Genomic DNA, 19,319 nt, shown 5'->3' with positions numbered 1-19,319 from the left:
TTGGGAAGGTATTGTTCTGGGGAAGGTTTTCTCAAAGAAAAACTGAAGAAATTCAGCACCAACAGACTTGTCCTGCAAATAACATTAAAAGAAGTGCTTCAAGGAGAAGGAAAACAATAAAGGCCAGAAATCTGGATCTATATAAAGAAAGCAAGAACTGAGAGGTATTAATAAAGTAGTGTAAAATTTTTTTATTATTCTAACTGCTTGATTTAAAAGACTGGGTGATTATGAGATATGGACAAGTGAAATGAATGGCAGTGATCCCATAAGGAATGGAAAGGAGGAATTTGAAGTACTCTTATAAGGTAATTGAAATTCATACATAGGAAATAGTATGCTGTTATATAAAGGTGGGCTTAGATTAGCTGAAATATATGTTGCAAAATCTAGATTAATTGTTAAAAATGTTATAAGATAAATATAATTAATATGCTAAAGAGGAGATAAAAGGCAACCCTATAAAATTTTCAATTAAAAACTAGAGAGAGCTGAAAAAGAGGTGAAAAACAAAGAAACAGAACAGAGGGAATGAATAGAAAACAATTATGGTCATGAAAGACAATCCAATTATCTTAAAAATTGGATTAATTTACATTTAATTGGATTATATAAAATATTTTTAAAATCTCTTAAATGTCAGAGTGAATATAAAACCAAGAGCCAACTGTATGTTGTCCACAAGAAACATACTTTAAATATTAAGACTAGGTTAAAAGTAAGGGTATAGAGGAATATATACCATGCTAACATTACTCAAAAGAGAGTATATCAGTAGTTGCTATATTAGTTTCAGACCAAGCAGACTCAGAATGAGGAACATTACCTTGGATATAGAAGGGTCCTGTATAATGATAAAGGCATCATTTCTCCAACAGACATAACAATCCTACATGTAAATACACTTAACAGCATGTATCAAAATAAGTGAAGCAAAAGCTGATACAACTGAAAGAAGAATTAGAAAAATATAGCATTATAGTTAGAGGCCTCAACACACCTCTTTCATAATTGATAGGTTGATAAGTCAAGCAAGAAGCAAATAAGTGAGGCTATATTTCACCTGAAAGCATTATCTATCAACTTGATCTAATTGATGTATATAGAACACTCCATTAAACAATAGCAGAATGCACATACTTTGAAATTTTACATGGAACATTCACAAAGATAGACCACATTCAGTTCCATATATCACCTTACCAAATTAAAAAAAAATTGAAATCATATGAATTATATTCTCAGACCACAATGGAATTAAACTAGAAATCAATAACAGAAAGATGGTAGGAAAATCCCCAAATATTCGCAGATTAAACAACACACTTGTAAGTAATAAGTGGGTCAAATAATATATCTAAAAGAAAATAATAAATATTTTGACTAAATGAAAATGAAAATACAACGATCAAAATGTGGGTTGCAGCAAAAGAAGTGTTTAGAGAGAAATTAATTGCATCAACTGTAAATATTAGCAAAATAGAAAGACCTCAAATCATTAACCTAAGGTTCCACTTCAGGAAACTATATAAAGAAGAGCAGTAAGTCTATAGCATGCAAAAGAGAAAAAATAATAGCAGCTATAATGAATAACTATAGAAATAAATATATATATATATATAAATAAATAAAATCATGATAAATCAAATAAATTGAAAACAGGAGAACAGTATAGGAAACTAATGAGACCAAAAGCTGATTCTTTGACAAGATCAATAAAATTAATAAATAGAACTACACAAATAGGAAATAAGGAAAGAAAGTATAAATTATGAATGTCAGAAATGAAAGTGGGGTCATCACTGCTAAACACATGAATAGTAAAGGTATAATAATATGATAAAAAACCTCTGTGTCCATAAATTTGATATCTTAGTTGAAGCAGACCAATTCCTTAAAAAACCCAAACTGCCAAAATTCATTAATGTAAATATATAATATGCATAGGCTGTATCTATTAAAAAGATGAATCAATAATTAATAACTTTCTAAAAAAAGAAAACACTAGAATCAGATGCATTCACTGGTAATTCTATCAAACTTGCAAAAGAAACGATGTGAATTCTCCACAATCTCTTCCTGAAATTAGAAGCAGAAGCAATAATTCATTGTTCACTACATGAGGACAATGTTACTCAAAACCAGAACAAGAAAAAGAGATTATAAGAAATTTCAGAAAACTACAGACCAATATCTTTTATGAACATAGATGCAAAAATTCTCAACAAAACATGAGGACATTGAATTCGACAATGTATGAAAAGAATTATACCATGTAGGATTTTCTGCAGTGATGCAAGGCTGGTTCAACATTTGAGAATCAATCAGTATAATCTACCATAGCAACAGGCTAAAAAAGAAAAATCATATGATATCAATGATCCAGAAAAAGAATTTAACATAATTCAATGTCAATGGATGATAAGAACTCTCAGAAAACAAGGAATAGAGGAAAACATCCTCAACTTGATAAAAAAGTAAAAGAAAACACCTACTAATAACTGACAGCTAATATCAGACTTAATAGTGAAAAACCAGATGCTTCCCCCCATGATCAGAAGCAAGTACCAAGGATCTTTCACCACTTCTATTCTACATTGTACTGGAAGTCATAGCTAGAGCAATAAAACAAGCAAAAAATTAAAACATACAGATTAGAAAGGAAGAAAAGTCTTTATTAGCATAGCATAATGACATAAATATGATCAATTGCTTCACAAAACACTATGCAAGTAATTTTTAAAATGTCAATGAGGTGGATATTTTCTAGGAAAATACATGTAGCAATATTGACTCAAGTTAAATATAAAAAATTTAACAAACTAGTTTCCGTAGAATAGATAATGGGAGGTACTAATAAAGCAATATTCCAAGTGCTATATCATTAAGGACCAAAATTTCAATGCTCCATAAACTATTCAAAGACAACAAAAACGAAACCTTCACTGATTAATAGAAAACCTGATAACATTTGCACAAAACAAAATGCTATGAACACATCTCAGAAATAAATATTGATCCAAAAAACACGACATTTTTTGACAACACATTATGTCTAACTCAAATACATTCCAGTATTTCAAGGACAGTACCATAGTGGAAATTCTATTAATATATCATTTTATCTAAATAGATATGAAGAAAAATCATACCATCATTTCCATAGATAATCATTAAATTGGAAACCCAAGAAAAAAGTAGTACAAAAATAGGAAAATTCAGTAAATTAACAGGGCATAAAATAAGCATACATAATTAAATAGTCTACAATGTATGAAATACCCAGTAACCATCCATTTATAATAGCAACAAAAACAACCAAAGCAACAAAAATAATTCCTAGGATTAAATTTAACAAGATATACAACATCTTCTGAGAAATTTTTTTCAGCAGTTCTGATATAGTGAAAATTCTATATGAAAAAATAGAATGATATTGGTCATTTTCAGATATGATGCAATATGATAAAAATGTCAATTCTGCCTAGTTTAGCATCTGAAATGAACTAATACCAATAAAAATTTCAACAACTGCTTTTGATAGGTAGACAATTATATTGTAGAGTCAAGTAGAAAAAAAAAAAAGACATAAATTTGCAGAGTTACAAAACTTAGCAAGAGGCAGAAAAACCTCAAAAGAATAATGATGATGAAGGATCCAAACTATGGATATTAAAATACATTCTACAATTAAAACAGTATGACATTTTTGTTTCTGGTATGGTAGTGCAAACTCATAACAAACTGAGTTTTATTTACTAAATAAATACTAACCTGTGGTCAAACACATTTAAAAAAATACTTGAGGGCCGTAGAGAGTGAATAAAAGCAGATAAATTTTGAGGGAAATTAAAATTTGGAGGCAGAAATTGCCATGGTGTGTGATTCTCATTTCTGTAACTTTGGCTTGAGGATGAACCTCAATTACAGAGTAATGCAGGCAGATAAAACTCAGATAAAAAGTTATCCATTGTTATAGGATGAAGAACCAGAGGAAAAATCCTAGTCAACAAGAGAACTCTCTACGGGAAGTAGGGAAGGAAATCCTGGAGTGCCTGAGTCAAAAAACCTGTATTCTGGGTGTAAACTCTACCGAAATTTTTGTGTGACCCTTAAATCATGCATGTGCAAGTAAGAAATAAAGACATAGAATTCAAGGAACTGATTGAAATTTGAAAGTGCTGCCAACTGAAATTAAGCCAGAGTTTGTGGTTTGAGAGCAACCAAGTTATATACTTGCTAAAATAAAAACGTCAATATTCTTTGGAATAATATAACAGAAATATGTGGCTCTACAATATAATATTCACTATGTCCATAATGCAATCTAAATTTATTTAGCATGTAAAGAACTATGCTAAAAATAAAAATAAAATGGATCTGAGGTAATCCAGATCTTATAGTTTTCGATTAAAAAACTTTAAAGCAGCTGCTATAAGCATGTTTAGCATGAGGTAAAGAAAAATATGCTCTTAATGAGTAAAAATATAGGGCATCTCGGCAGAGAAATGGATAGTATGAAAGAGAAACAAAGGAATATTTTAGATGTGTAAAGTAGAAATTTGAAATAATGCACAGGATGAGCTTATTTGGAAAATGGAGAGGACAAAGGAAATAGTCAGTGAATTTGGATACAAATTAAGAAAAAATTCCAATCTGAAATAGACTTCAAAAAAAAAAGGATTGAAAAAAATTAATAATGTTAAGAGGTCTATGCAAAAGTTTACCAATGCAGTTAACTGGCGTCTCATTAAAAAAGGAGAAAGAGAATGTGAAAGAAAATTATTTGAAGAAATAATGTCTGAATTTTCCCCAAATTTGGTGAAATACATGAATTTTACAGATTTTAAAGACTTAGCAAACCCAAACGGTAAAAATACAAAGAAAAGCATGCCTAAGGACATATAGCAGTCAGTGGTCTCCAGAACAAACAGAAACTATAGGATGTGTGTGTGTGTGTGTGTATGCGTGTATGTGTCTGTAATTTTAAGAAATTGGCTCACACAAATGTGGGAACGTGCAACTCTGAGTTCATAAGGTAGGCTGGAGGGTGGAAATTCCCATAAATTTGATATTGAATTCTTGAGTCAAAATTCCTTAGGCTGGAAAGTCAGTAAGGAGTGGAGAGTGTAGTCTTGAAGCACAATTTCTTCTGACCTATGGTACCCTCAGTTCTTGCTGCTAAGACCTTCATCTGATTGGATGAATCCCACCTACATTATACAGGGTAATCTCCTTTAGTTAAGGTCAACTGATTGCAGATTCTAATCCCATTTATTAAATTCTTTCATGGTAACAACTAGGCCAGTGTTTGGCTAGACAACTGGACACCATAACCTAACCAAGTTGACGTGTAAATTTAACTGCCATAGCACATCACAGCCAAATTGTGGAAAATCAAATGTAAAGAGAAAATTTTTAAAGCAGAAACCATGATTGGAAACAATTACTTAAATGACTACAAATTTCTCAATAGACAATATTGGGGCCAAAGATAATGAAACATCTGTAAAATACACTGAAAATGAAAAAATAAATCACCCAGAATTCTATATCCTTCAAGAATGAAGGTGAAGTAAAGACTTTTCCAGATAAAGGAAAACCAAGAGAGTTCACTTCCAGGAGACCTACACAATAGGAAATATAAAAGAACTTTTCTGAATTGAAGGGATATTGTGTAAGATAGAAAATCAGATCTTTAGGAGAATGAAAAACATCCAAAATAGTAAATATTAGGTTAAATACAGAAGAATAAGCTTTTCTCTTAATTTATTTAAAGTAAATGACTAAAGCAAAAATTAAAAATATTACATGGGGTCTCTAATGTATGCAGATATAATATGGAAATGATTTTATAAAGCATGGGGACAGAGTAAATAAACTAATACATCTGCAATTGTTTTAAGGTGTATGTTAATTGGTAAAAAATTAATTCTATATAGAATGCAAAGTTAAGGATGTATATTGTAATTGTACAAACTACTAAAAATAATGTAAAGAAGTATAACTAAAAGGAATGGAAACATCTTAAAGGAATTCTCAAAAGCACTTATATTTCAAAAGTGTGGAGGAAAGAAGAAAGAGAGGAACAGTAATAACAGCATAGCTAATGGGACAGATGAAAAATAATAAAATGGTAGTTCTGTATGCAGCTATATCAATAATTACATTAAAAATTTATAGACTAAATATTCCAATTAAAAAGCAGAGATGGTCAGAATAGATCAAAATATATGACCCGATTAAAGAGAAAATATATGGGCAACACTAAAAACCACCATGTCCTATTGATATTTATAGAATCTTACACCCAACATATTCTTTTCAGTAAATGTAGACATTCAATAAGCAAGATCATATTCTCAAATTTAGAAAGATTACATTCAAAAAGAGGATTTTTTTCTGACAACATTGGAATTAAATTAGAAATAGATTAAATGACACCTAGGAAAATATGTTTGGAAATTGAACAACATATTTTTAAGTAATCTTTGGGTAATCCCAAGGACATTAGAAAGTATTTTGAACTACATGATCATGAAAATGCAACATATCAAAATTTGTGGAATGTAAATAAAGCGTCAAATATATTTTACAATCACACGTTTAAGTCCTGACATCTGAAAATACTCAGTTTAATAAAATCTCATGACAACAGAAAAATAATGGATAACTCTTTGACTTCAAAATAATGGGCTTTGACCTTTAAAACTATCATCAAGATATATGTAATTTATACTGGCAAAATTTAAATGCAGGCTCTCAGGCAAAATATTGCAGAGTGCATATTCCATAAAAATGCTTTTTCCATGTACCCAAGGGCTCTAATTCCCCAAAGCTGCTAGTGTATAAGTTGTCAGGAATGATTCTGATAACTACAAAGGATCATGAAATCACTGTCCATGCCTTTTCTGCTTTCTGAAGTCCTTAAACAGGCAAATCAAGGCAAAAGAGCTGATTAAAATAGAGACATCATTTTTTTTCAATCATTAATAGCCTCCCTGCAATTCCTGACCCTTTCGATCCCTGTACTAACAAGAACATATTCTGAGTCTTTGTCCTTCTCTTTCCATGGCTATGGCAATATTCAATTTCCCAACCGAAATATATCTAGTTGATTTTTAAATTATTGCTCCAAAGCTTACTGCCTCTGTTTCTTACAAATAAACTAGTCCTGACCAATTTGTTTAATAAGCATTTATCCAACTCCATTTCAATACATGCCTTGGGAAAAACTCTTCAAGATTGCAGGAGAAAGAGATGTTCACCTAACATTTCACCCAGATCCAAGAGCAACAAGCAGTAGATCAGAATGTTGTGATGACACAGGAAAGCTATAAACACTCAGTACCTGACATATGAAATGAAAAAATTAGGCCTGGAATGTGAGAGTTTTTATTAAATCCTTGCAGAACCCACTCATATTTCAGTGAACTAACCCAACTAAAGTTCTTCCAATGCTTTAATAATATAAATGCAAACTTAGTCCATGCTACTGAAAAAACTAATACTCTGCAATTAGGCTTGTTCTTCTTCGCATGCTTGAGCATAAAATCCAGGTCCCTTCTTGTCTATCCACGTTCTTCTTCATTCTCCCCAACAGTTTTCCACTGTGTTCCAGCTATGCTGATATGCTTTCCCACAACTTCATTTGAAAAAATTGACTCATCAGATCTCAGCTTAAGTTTCACTTCTTTCAGGAAACCTTCTGTTCTAGTTTGCTAGCTTCTGGAATGCAATATACCAGAAACGGAGTGGCTTTTAAAAGGGAGAATTTAATGAGTTGCTAGTTTACAGTTCTGAGGCCGAGAAAATGTCCCAATTGAAACAAGTCTATAGAAATGTCCAGTCAAAGGCATTCAGGGAAAGATACCTTGGTTCAAGAAGGCCGATGAAGTTCAGGGTCTGTCTCTCAAGTGAGAAGGCACATGGCGAACACAGTCAGGGTTTCTCTCTCAGCTGGAAGGGCACCTGGTGAACACGGCATCATCATCTACTAGCTTTCTCTCCTGGCTTCCTATTTCATGAAGCTCCCTGGGAAGCGTTTTCCTTCTTCATCTCCAAAGGTCGCTGGCTGGTGGACTCTCTGCTTCGTGGTGCTGCAGCATTCTCTGCTCTCTCTGAGTCTCTCATTCTCCAAAATATTTCCTCTTTTATAGGACTCCAATAAACCAGTCATGACCCACTCAAATGGGTGGAGACACGTCATCCCCTAATCCAGTTTAACAACCACTCTTGACTAAATCACATCAACCAGGGAGATGATCTCATTACAGTTTCAAATATACAGTATTGAATAGGGATTATTCTACCTTTATGAAATGGGATTTATATTAAAACATGGCTTTTCTTAGGGGGCATACTTCCTTTCAAACCAGCACACCTTCCCTTCCATCTCTCCACAATACCATTTACCTTGACCATCTTAGAACAACCCATGGTATCATCTTTGCTTACTTACTTGTTTGTATCCGGCAACTAGATTGTAGTTTTTATATGTGCAGGGACTTTATCCTACTTGTTCATTGTTATACTTCCAGTGTCTTTGACTACAGATTCTTAACAAACAAGTAGTAAATTGAGGTTTAAAAATGAGGTAAAAAGGGTGGGTCACAGTGACTCAGCAGGCAGCATTCTCATCTGCCATGCTGGAGACCTGGGTATGATTCCTGGTGCCTGCCCATTCAAAAAAAACAGGTAGAAGGCATTCTTTCACTTAGTTCCTAGAGAAATGAATGGATGGATGGATGGGTGGATGGGTGGATGGGTGGGTGGGTAGGGGGATGGATAGATGGTTGGACAGATAGATGGTTGGATGCATGGATGAATGATTGAGTGGCCTGACTCAGAAACTCTCTTGGTTGGTCTTTGCCTCTCTGTAGGCTTTTGCAGCCAGGATATTCCACTAAAGGATAATGAGTTAGAATATGATAGATCAATGATTTTCAAATGTGTATATGAAAGCAAACCTTCTTGGAATTCATTAGATCTAGGCTGGGCCTGAGAGTCTACTTTCTAACAAGTCCTTAGGTGATGTACATGTTTCTGATCTGTGAACACATTGTGAATAACAATAATCTAGGTTGCAAGAATACAACACAACAATGCAATGAATTCTTAGAAGCTAAATACAAACAACGTTTATTTCTTCTCATGTGACTCTCCAGGGAATGTCTCCTTCATTCAGTAATTCATAGACTCGGGCTTATGCTTTATTATGCTTCTTCCACCTCAATGTAGTTTCCAAAGTTGCCACCAAGCAGTAAAAGAGAGCTGGAATCAAGCAGGAACTTTTCACTAATTGAACTTAGATGTGACCCAATTATTGCCAGAGCTACTGACGTAACCCCATTTAATACAAGGGAATGGGAAATGCCCAGAAATGAGAAGAGAGTCAGCAAGGATGAACTAATAATCACTTCCATTAGGGCCACTTAAAGCAGTGGTCCCCAATCCTAGCTCCACAGGAAAGTTCCTAAGGGAGTTTTTAAACTATTATTCTCCAGACCCCTAACCACTTCTGGTTTATTTAATCTGAGGTGGAATCCAGCCATTTATATTTTGTAAATGCTTCTTTGGTTATTCTAATATGTAACCAGGCATTGAGAACAATCACTTTAATATTTATACTCATGCCAAGTTCTTCTACAGAACTTCCATTTGACAAATACAGAACAGAGGACAAAATGGAAGAAAATTCTTGCCCTCCCTCTGAAAGAACGGGGAAATTGCAGATGTCTATACTTCTTTCAGAACTGTAGCAAGTAGGATTAATCCTATGCTTATTCTATTCAAACTTGATGGTAGCCAGGTCTGAATAAAATTTTTTATTTGGAAATAATCCAAAATATCTTACAATTTTCCAATTTTTATAATCTATACCAGTTGACTGGAAAAAGTCATCCTCATGAGGATATGTTTAGGGATAGAATAAAAAATGTCTTTGTACTGATACCCAGTTTTTCCAAAATTCAGTAAATTTTCTTGGTTTCTCAGGTCTGTATGTTTTGAAATATTTTAATTAAATGAAGAAGAGCCAACACATGTATTTTAAGTAACAGAATCAAATTATACCCTTTAATAGCAAGTTATAATATTTTTCAAAACAGAGAAAAGGAAAGATACCTCTCTAATATTAACTGTATAGCCATGATGTAAGTTGTAATAACTTTGGAAAAGAAGAACTGAGATACTATGCATATCTCACTGGCAGAATTAGAAGATGATCAGGAATTACAAATCACTTAGATGCTAAAACATTAAATTAGTCTTGTCCAAGAGAAAGTTTAGTAACCTAATTCATAGAGTTATAGTAGGTCTTTGGTGGCTGTCAATAATATTTAGAGCAAATCAATTATTTTATGACAAATCCTGATAATTCTACTACAATTTCCTCCAAGGAAAGAAATTTAAAAACTAAAAGTAAGCTCAAATAATGATCTTAGAAACATCCCAGAACATAAGCTATATGTTCAGTGGAGCTAATTCTGATCTAAGTAGACAGGAGATTTGTATCAATTCCTTAGTTCTTAGTTCTCTCTTCTTATCACCAACTTATCAGTGCATACAAAGTATCATGGTAAGGGCCTGTACAATTCAAGAGTTATAACACAACACCGACTTATATTTTCTCAAATAAATTTTACTAAGATTTTTGCTTGCTATCACATTTCTTCAAGGTACTATTGATTTAGTAGAATAGCCCTAAATAAGAGCATCTTAAAGGTTAATTTTGAAGGACAAGTTGGATTTCACTTAGAGATATATTTGTTTTCTTTAAATGTACTTGTTCCAGAACTTTGAACAGAAAAAATGCTTCCAGGAATAACTGTCACTTTGTCAAGTGATATAAGAAAGAACTGCTTAGTCACTGAACCAAGATGCACCATAGAACAGATTCCAAATCTTCTATCAATGACAAGCATGACTGAAAAAGACAGAACTCAGCATTTTTGATTTGAAGGCTTGAAAGTTCTCATCTTTAAATATGCATAAAGCTGGAAAGTTCATCCGAAGTGGAGTATCAACTTTCTCTAATTTCATTTTGTCAGAAAGCAACTATAAAGAAGCTGCCATATGCTGCACTTATGGAAATAGAAGAAAAAAAAGAGAAAAATACATATGTTCACTGACCTCATCCACACGTTATCACAAATTGTTAAGGTGTTAACAAAAAAATATGAATCCCAAATATACTCTGTTCTTAAATATACTCAATTGATTATAACACAATATAGCTAATTTATATTACCTTTGGCCATAATTCCTTTGAATGTTTTGTATAAACTTAGGGGCAATGCTTTCCTAAATGTTTTAAGTTGTCCCTACTCACAAATTCATGCCACATACTATAAGGATGGATCACTTGTGCATGGAAGCCCTCTCATGTTGAATTTAGGATTCTGTTTGTCCACTCCTAGGGCTCAGGCATACCTGAATCTACCTGGAGAAATGGCATGGCAGCCCGGTGGTTTAAATGTTTATTGCTTGGTGGAGTTTCACCTGGAACAAAGTAATCACTGGGGAAACAAGATGATTGTGAACATTGCATGGCATCTGCTGCTTAGATCTGTCTTTTAGTCAAGCTCCCAATACCTTCATGTACAAGTACTATGGAAAATATGGAAATTATAAGAAAACATGAGCATATTCTTTCAAAATTTTTTGGTAAAACATTCGGGCACAAGCAGAATTACTTTACAATCCCTCAAAAAGTCATCACACAAAAAAATCCCTTCTTCCCTAAGAGTACTACACTGTTTTGACTTCAAGGAGAATCTCTTACCTTGAAGAATCTCATAAAATTACAACCAAGAACATGGTGCCAAGATGGCAACACCAGAGGTCATGATACCTGGAGATGAATGATGTGGCTAGCAGATGATGTGCATGGACATATTCCAGAGATACTCTAGTGAAGCAACAGTCAGGAACAGAGACAAATGCCCAGAAGTGCAACATTGATGCTTACAGGGCTGTAGAGCTCAGCAAAGAACTGATTATGCTTACTTATGAGCGTACATAAGATCCTCAGAAAACCATAGAAACACAGGAGAACTAGTGAGAGCTTTGCAGGAGGCTAAGGTTCTTCCATGTGTTTTAGGATAGCCACAGCCAGACTTCCTATACTCCTTTCTGATACCAAATTCCAACTCTAAAGCCCCTTGGATATGCTGTACATATAAGAAAGGCAAGATGGTAAAATTTGAGTTACTGCTTTAAATTTGAATCTCATTCTTAGTCGCAAGCTTTTGGAACCCAGGAAAATTCCAATGCTTGATATGCAAAGTTTGTTGTTTTTATATTAAAAACTTTTTATACTCAAGTGAATCTAAATCATATTTAATAATATGTAATCGTTATCTTGCTACATTGTAGTTATGAATAAATCATAAGTAGTTCATTGAAATGACAATAATTAGCATTACTTTTATGCAAGTAAACCATTTTTTTTCATATTCCAGGTTTCATTTTGCCAATTTTCCTAAATCTATAATCAGCATCAATGTCAACAATTTAAATCATATTACATACTTCCATAGGCAGGCACACACCCATATATACACTGAGGTCACGAAGTTTTGGGACTTTATTCACCAACATCAGCGATATCCTTGATTTGGAAAACATTGGACAGAATACTCTCTGGGCCATATGCCTGTTTTTTTCAGCTACTGAAAAGCAAGGACAAGATAGTCTTAGAGTAATCCTAAAGGACTCCTGTGTAGTCAGGCACAAGTTATTGGAGAAGAAATCAGGCAGAGAGAAAACAGGATGCAAATGTATTAACACGCTCTCAACACTTCAGAGGCATAAATAGGGAGGATTATTAGAACTAGGGGAAAGGAGGAAGAGTAAGTGGAAGAGGCTTGGTCAAAATTATGCTTCTTGTAATTTCTTCTGTTATCATATCTCCACTCTAGATATCCTAAGATAACTGCCAGGTGTGAGAAGATTGAAAAGTGGTTTTAAATGTGAAAATGTCTCATGCCTTTATTTTTAAAGCCTTATAATTAAGGCTGCTCTGTCACCACCTATCAGGATAGCAAAAACTAAGATTCATTAATTATTGAAATTTCAGGCACAATCATGCCCAGGAGTTTGTGCCAGAATCCGGAAATCATAACGTGCTAGCAAATCAAGTAAATGTAGATTCACTTCTGGTAATGACAGAATTTATCATTTGTAATTTGTATCCAATTCTTCCACTAAGAACAATTTTGAAAGTTAATCAAATTATTCAAAACATCTAGTTTGAAGGTACTAAAGTAACAAAGAATTATAGGGCAAATTTCAAAGCAAAGAAAAAAGTCCAGAGAAGTAAGCCTGGAATTTGGGTACAATTTTCCTGCCATATGTTTACACTTTCCCCTAGAGGCATCAACTGATTCCAGTACAAGTGCAAAAGAGGCAGAGAAACTAAACAGTAATTCCAGCATTCTCTATGGGCTAAGGGGAAAATATGGAATTCAAGGCCACTAAGCAGGGGGAGTATTAAACCCTGAAGTTAGGTGGGAACCCTGAAAACCCATAGCCTAGAAATAAGTGAGAAACCAAAGTAGGACATCTCTTGTCAAATCTGAAACCCAGAACAATAATTTAATGGCTAACTGAATTAAAGAAATCCAAGACAGCTATTGCTCCAAACCAGTTGTAAAATTTATATCCTGTCTGGAGGAATATAACATCATACCAGTTTTTAAATTCTCTACAACTTTTCATTTATATTTGGAACTGAATAAAATCTAGCCAAGAATGGAAGCAAAAATATATACATATATATTTTTATGTGTGTATATATATATATATATATATATATATATATATATATATATATACGCATAAAAAAGACAATAGAGTCACAAGAGATCCAGGTAACAGAGTTATTAGACATCACATTTAAAAATATCTATGCATTGTGTGTTTAAGGAAATAAAGCACAAAACCAGGAACTTCTGCATAAAATTGGAAATTATAGAAAAGAACCAAATGTAATTTTAGAACAGAGAAATGGAAAAATTTTCAAATATACAATGAAGAACTTGATGGATAAGTTTAACAATAGAGTAGATACAGGTGAAGATAAGATAAATAAATTAGAATATATGTGGGAAGATAATATGTGGAATTGTTTGTGGCTTCCAGTTTTACTAATATTCCTTTGCTAATACACCCTCTTCTCCTCTCACCCACCATCCCTGGAAGACCATCCTCATTCTCTAATACAGCTCACCTCAGGGCACCTGTGCTCCATTTCAGGCACTCAGCTACTAGTCACTCAGCCACAACTTAGAAAATATTCTGGGCAAAGTAGTCTCTAGGTAACATGCAACTTGTCTTTTTTACCCGAACAACTGACATCAACTGAAACAAATATATGGTGGCTAGTCGCTGTGTTTCAGATACTTGGAGAGGCTTGGGAATGGGTTCACCAGTGAAAACAAAAACAAACCACAAAATGTTAAGCATATCTGTTCTCCAGCAACTTATATTCTAGTAGAGAGAAAGGTGAACTAAATTGTGGACATAATAAATAACTATATAATATTGTAGAATGTGATGATGGCAATTTACAGTATTGTTTTTGTTATAGTATAATTCAATTGAGGTAAAAATCAACATACATTTTTAAGATTTCAATCCATTGAGACTAACTTTAAGCCACTGCATATAGTAAATTTTTTTAAATGTCCTTTGTACACCAGGAAAGAATGACTATTCTGTGAAGTAGTCTATCCTTTTTCATTAGATGAGTTTTGCTAATACCAGAGTTTAAATTTATATGTTCTTACTAATTTTTTTTGTCTACCCCTTCAAGAAGTTATTGACAGAAATGTATAAATTTGACCCATTATGATTGCACACTCATCTATTTCTCCTTGTACTTCTGTGAAATTTTGTTTTCCATTTTTGAGGCTATGTAAGCTAGGGGCATGAAATGTTGGAGTTATCTTATCTTCCTGATGAGTTAAAACTTTATTTTATTATGAAAGAACTTTCTTTATCCATGGCCATGCTTCTTGTCTTAATGTCTTCTTTGGTATTAATGAACTATGCAAACTTTCTCTGGTTATTATTTATATTGTGTTTACCTTCTCTTGGGCATTTCTTGGCTTAGGGTCTCTCATAAGGCTGCAATTACGGTGTCATCTGGGCTGCAGTCATTATAGGACTCAACCAAGTTGGTAAGCTTCCATGCATACTCATGTGGTTTCTGACCAGAGGCATCGGTTCCTTCCTATATGGACCTCTCTGCTAGAACAGCTGGCAACATGACAGCTGGGCTGCACTCTCTTGCTCTCTTACTTGCTTACTCTGAGGGAAGCCAGTTGTCATGCTGTGACCTGCCCTTGAACACTGGAGGCCTGCTGACTGCCATGTCAGTGAGCTGAAGATTTCCATTGACTGCTGCCCTGGCCAGCCCCTTGATTGCAGCATTATGGGGTCGCCAGAACCAGAGGTACCAGGCTAAGTTGTGTCAGGATTCCTAAGATAATAATGTTTGCTGTTTTAAGCTGCTAATTTTTTAGGGGGAGGGGCAGTTTAATTAGAGGGAGGGGCAGTTTGATTCAGAAAGAGATAACTAATACAACTACCAAGTTAATTGGATTGCTAAAGTGTCCAACCACCAACTGTCAGTAAGATATTCCAACTTATAGAAACCAAATAAGTTATTTTCTTATTGGAACAATCTTTTTGAAATCGATGGCATCTGCTTTCAAGGCTGTTGAAACTCTAAGCTTTCGAGTGAAATTTTAAACCATTACCTGATTCTGAATGTGAATCTGGAAATATGAAAGGAAGTTGGAAGTTGACAAAAACCTATCATTTTCAGTTGTCCAGTGGGAAGCATAGTGGAATGGAAATGCTTTGTCAAGGAGGGAAAAGAAAGGCCTTTTGAAATATTAACAATTGTCTCACATGGGGCTCAATGATCTGCTTTTTTTTACAAGTACCCAGGTGAATATGAGGTAGTCCAGGAGTCACACTTCGAGAAACATTGGCCTAAAGAAAAAGCCAATAAAGAATCAATGAAATTGCATGGTGGAAGAGAAAGGCAGATGAAATGTACAATGTAGGTATCAAGAAGAACAGATACATTTCTCTGTGTCAAAAAGATTGTGAACATTTGATCTCATTTTGAAACATAATAATAATCGTCATTTAGAACCTATTCAAAATATTTCAAAATGCCATCTTGTTAATTCTTACAATGACCTTCAGGTGTTGTCAACTTTTCATAAAAGGCCAAATAGCAAATATTTTAGCATTATGGGCCAAAAAAGTGTCAGATATACTCAGCCCTGGCATTGTAGCACTTAAATAGCCATTGGCAATATGTAAATTAAAGTGCATGGCAGCCTTCCAATAAAATTTTATTTACAAATCTAGGCAGTGGGTCAGAGTTAACCCAGCGGCCATTTTTAAACCATGGGACATTGTTCACCAATTTCTGATATAATTGGTTATTAAGTACTGTTAGTGATTTAAGGGGGGAGTTAATGAAAATTAATTGGGTTGCTAAAGATCACATGGAAATTTAACAGGGAGATTAGTACCTGGGTTAAGTTGTAATACAGCTTTATAACTATTGAAAAATATAAAGGAAAATTACAAATAAAAATTCTGAGGCAGAATCTACTTGGCAGGTAGACTCAGCCAAATAAAAAACATTTAAGAAATAATAAACTACTTACAGTGCTTAAAAGAAAAGATATTTCTTCTGACCAGCTTTACAGCAATTACTACGTTTATAACACATCCTAAGGAAATCCATAGCAGAAGGGAAAATACACTTTTTAACTTGTGTCCAGTGAATGTTAATAAGAAATCTTATATGGGAACTGGGATGTGTGTTATTGAAATGCAGAGAAGAAATCTCCATCCTTTTCATTGACTCCGAAAACATTGCTTACTTCTCAGGAAAGGGTTTCTGATTGCAGGTTCACATAGACCATTGGTTCTCAAGTGGCAAGGGTTAAAAAACGTGCAATGAAATGTGGCTAGTAAAATGTAATGTGGCAGAATTCCAATAATGAAATGCTACAAAATGATGGGTCATGGCAACCGGTGGTATGAAACAAAATGTCAGTAATGGAATAGAGCAGTTAATAACATATCCTGCTTGTTATCTAAATGGATATTGGCAATTTGTTTCCTTTTCATTTGATCACTTCATTTCTTCCCTCTTTATGACGTATGTACATATGAGAACCCCCACTCACATTTGAGGGTCTCTCTCTTCCTTTCCTTCTCCTCTCTCTCTCTCCTTTCTTTTTCCTCATGCATTTTAAGCAGGTATTGTTTAAATGACTAAGATAGATAAACTAAACTGATTAAAATGACTAAACAAAAATGATTAAAATAGATAAAAACATAAATAGTAATCTTAACTATTATATTTCATAACACTCTGCTCAACAAATATAGTAGATTAAGAGATTATTATGAGATAAAAATGGGTCCTTGAGTCAGTAATACTTTCGTAAATGATTCAATTTGCTCAATCCTACACTCCTATTAAGAGAAATGTATTTTGAGCTCTGATTTCCTTTTTTACATCATTTTTTAGTCAATTTTTTCATGTCCTCTAGCACACTTTATCTTATTTGCAGTACTTCATGATTGGTGCTACTCACAAAAACCGTGACCAAACCACATTCAATTTGTCAGGAACCATGCAAATTTGTGTGGTAGTGTTAACCGCATTGGAAGTAGGTATTGCTTTAGAAGGTCTAGTGGATTATTACTTTGGTCACCAATTAAAGACGAAATTCTCAGAATGCCCACCTTTGAGTAGTCTCCCTTCTTTAAATCTGACCTAGGGGGTATTGTGGGAAGATAGCAGGGTAAGAAGCTTCAGGATTCAGCCAATCTACCAGAACAACTGTTAAACAGGCAGGAACATGTAAATTAGCTATTTTGAAACTCCAGAGTCCAGTAGAACACAGTACAGATCCAAGGAAGAGTGGTAGCAAGAGGCTGGTAAATCATAGTAAATACCACTAAATAGCTCTCTCTGTGTAGTGGTTGCCATCACCCATCCCTGACTCTCATGGCAGGCAACAGTGTAGTGTTGCCGCCAGTTTAATTTGCTGGTGCCAGAAAGGGACATAAAAGTCTCGTTCCCCAAGATCTGGGTAGGGGTGGGAGGGTGCGGGCTGGTCACTGATAAGCACAGATTTTGATTAACTATCTCATATCCCTGGGAGCCCGACTTGAGGGTGTCATTGTTCCAACCAACACTGGGCAGTAGTGGAGGAGACATAAGGACAATATGCCTCCTCAGGGTTGTGGAGGGCAGATGATGCGCTGAATCTGCTGGGAAGGCCAAGAAGGCACTGGGGAGCCATGGAAGATGCTCCTAAAACCTCTCTTGGCCCTCCACCCCATCTCCAGTACAGTCTGGATAAATCTCTGGTTTTTGAAATACAATGTGCAAACCTAAAATGGTAAGGATGGAGAGATATAGGAACAGTATATGTGTTTATGCTATTATAGCCTAATTGGTTTCAAATGAAATATGATTGTTATGTATTTAGGATGTAGAATTTTAACAAAGAAAAGCCAAGGAGCAGATGGCTTCACAGAGGAATTTGGTCAAACATTCCAAGAAGAATTAACTCCAGTTGTGTTGAAACTCTTCCAAAAAATTGAAGAAGAGGGTATTCTACCTACCTCATCCTATAAGGAAAACATTCACCCTCAAACCAAAGCCAGATAAAGATACTACAAGAAAAGAATAATGCAGACCAATCTCTCTTAGAAATATAGATGCAAAAATCCTCTAGAAAATACTAGCAAATCAAACCCAACAGCACATTAGAAGAATTATACAGGGCGGTGTAACAGTTGTTCAGTGGCAGAATTCTTTTTTTTTTTTTTTTAGTTCCTTTATTTATTAAACATACCAACATACAAACACAAACATTCTTACCATATGATCATTCCATTCTTGATATACAGTCAATAACTCAATATCATTACATTGTTGTGCATTCATCATCATGATCATTTCTCAGAACATTTGCATCAATTAAGAAAAAGAAATTAAAAAACAACAGAAAAAAACTCATACATACCATACCCCTTACCCCTCTCTCTCATTGATCACTAGCATTGCAATCTACTAAATTTATTTTAACATTAGTTCCCCCTATTATTTATTTGTTTTTAATCCATATGTTTTACTCATCTGTCGATAAAGTAGATAAAAGGAGCATCAGACACAAGGTTTTCACAATCACACAGTCACATTGTGAAAGCTATATCATTATACAATCATCTTCAAGAAACATGGCTATGGAACACATCTCTAC

The sequence above is a fragment of the Tamandua tetradactyla genome, chromosome 1, assembly GCF_023851605.1.
Source record: "Tamandua tetradactyla isolate mTamTet1 chromosome 1, mTamTet1.pri, whole genome shotgun sequence".
Classification (NCBI taxonomy): domain Eukaryota; kingdom Metazoa; phylum Chordata; class Mammalia; order Pilosa; family Myrmecophagidae; genus Tamandua; species Tamandua tetradactyla.
The sequence above is the reverse complement of the archived record's forward strand: the minus strand, read 5'-3'. Positions refer to the sequence as shown.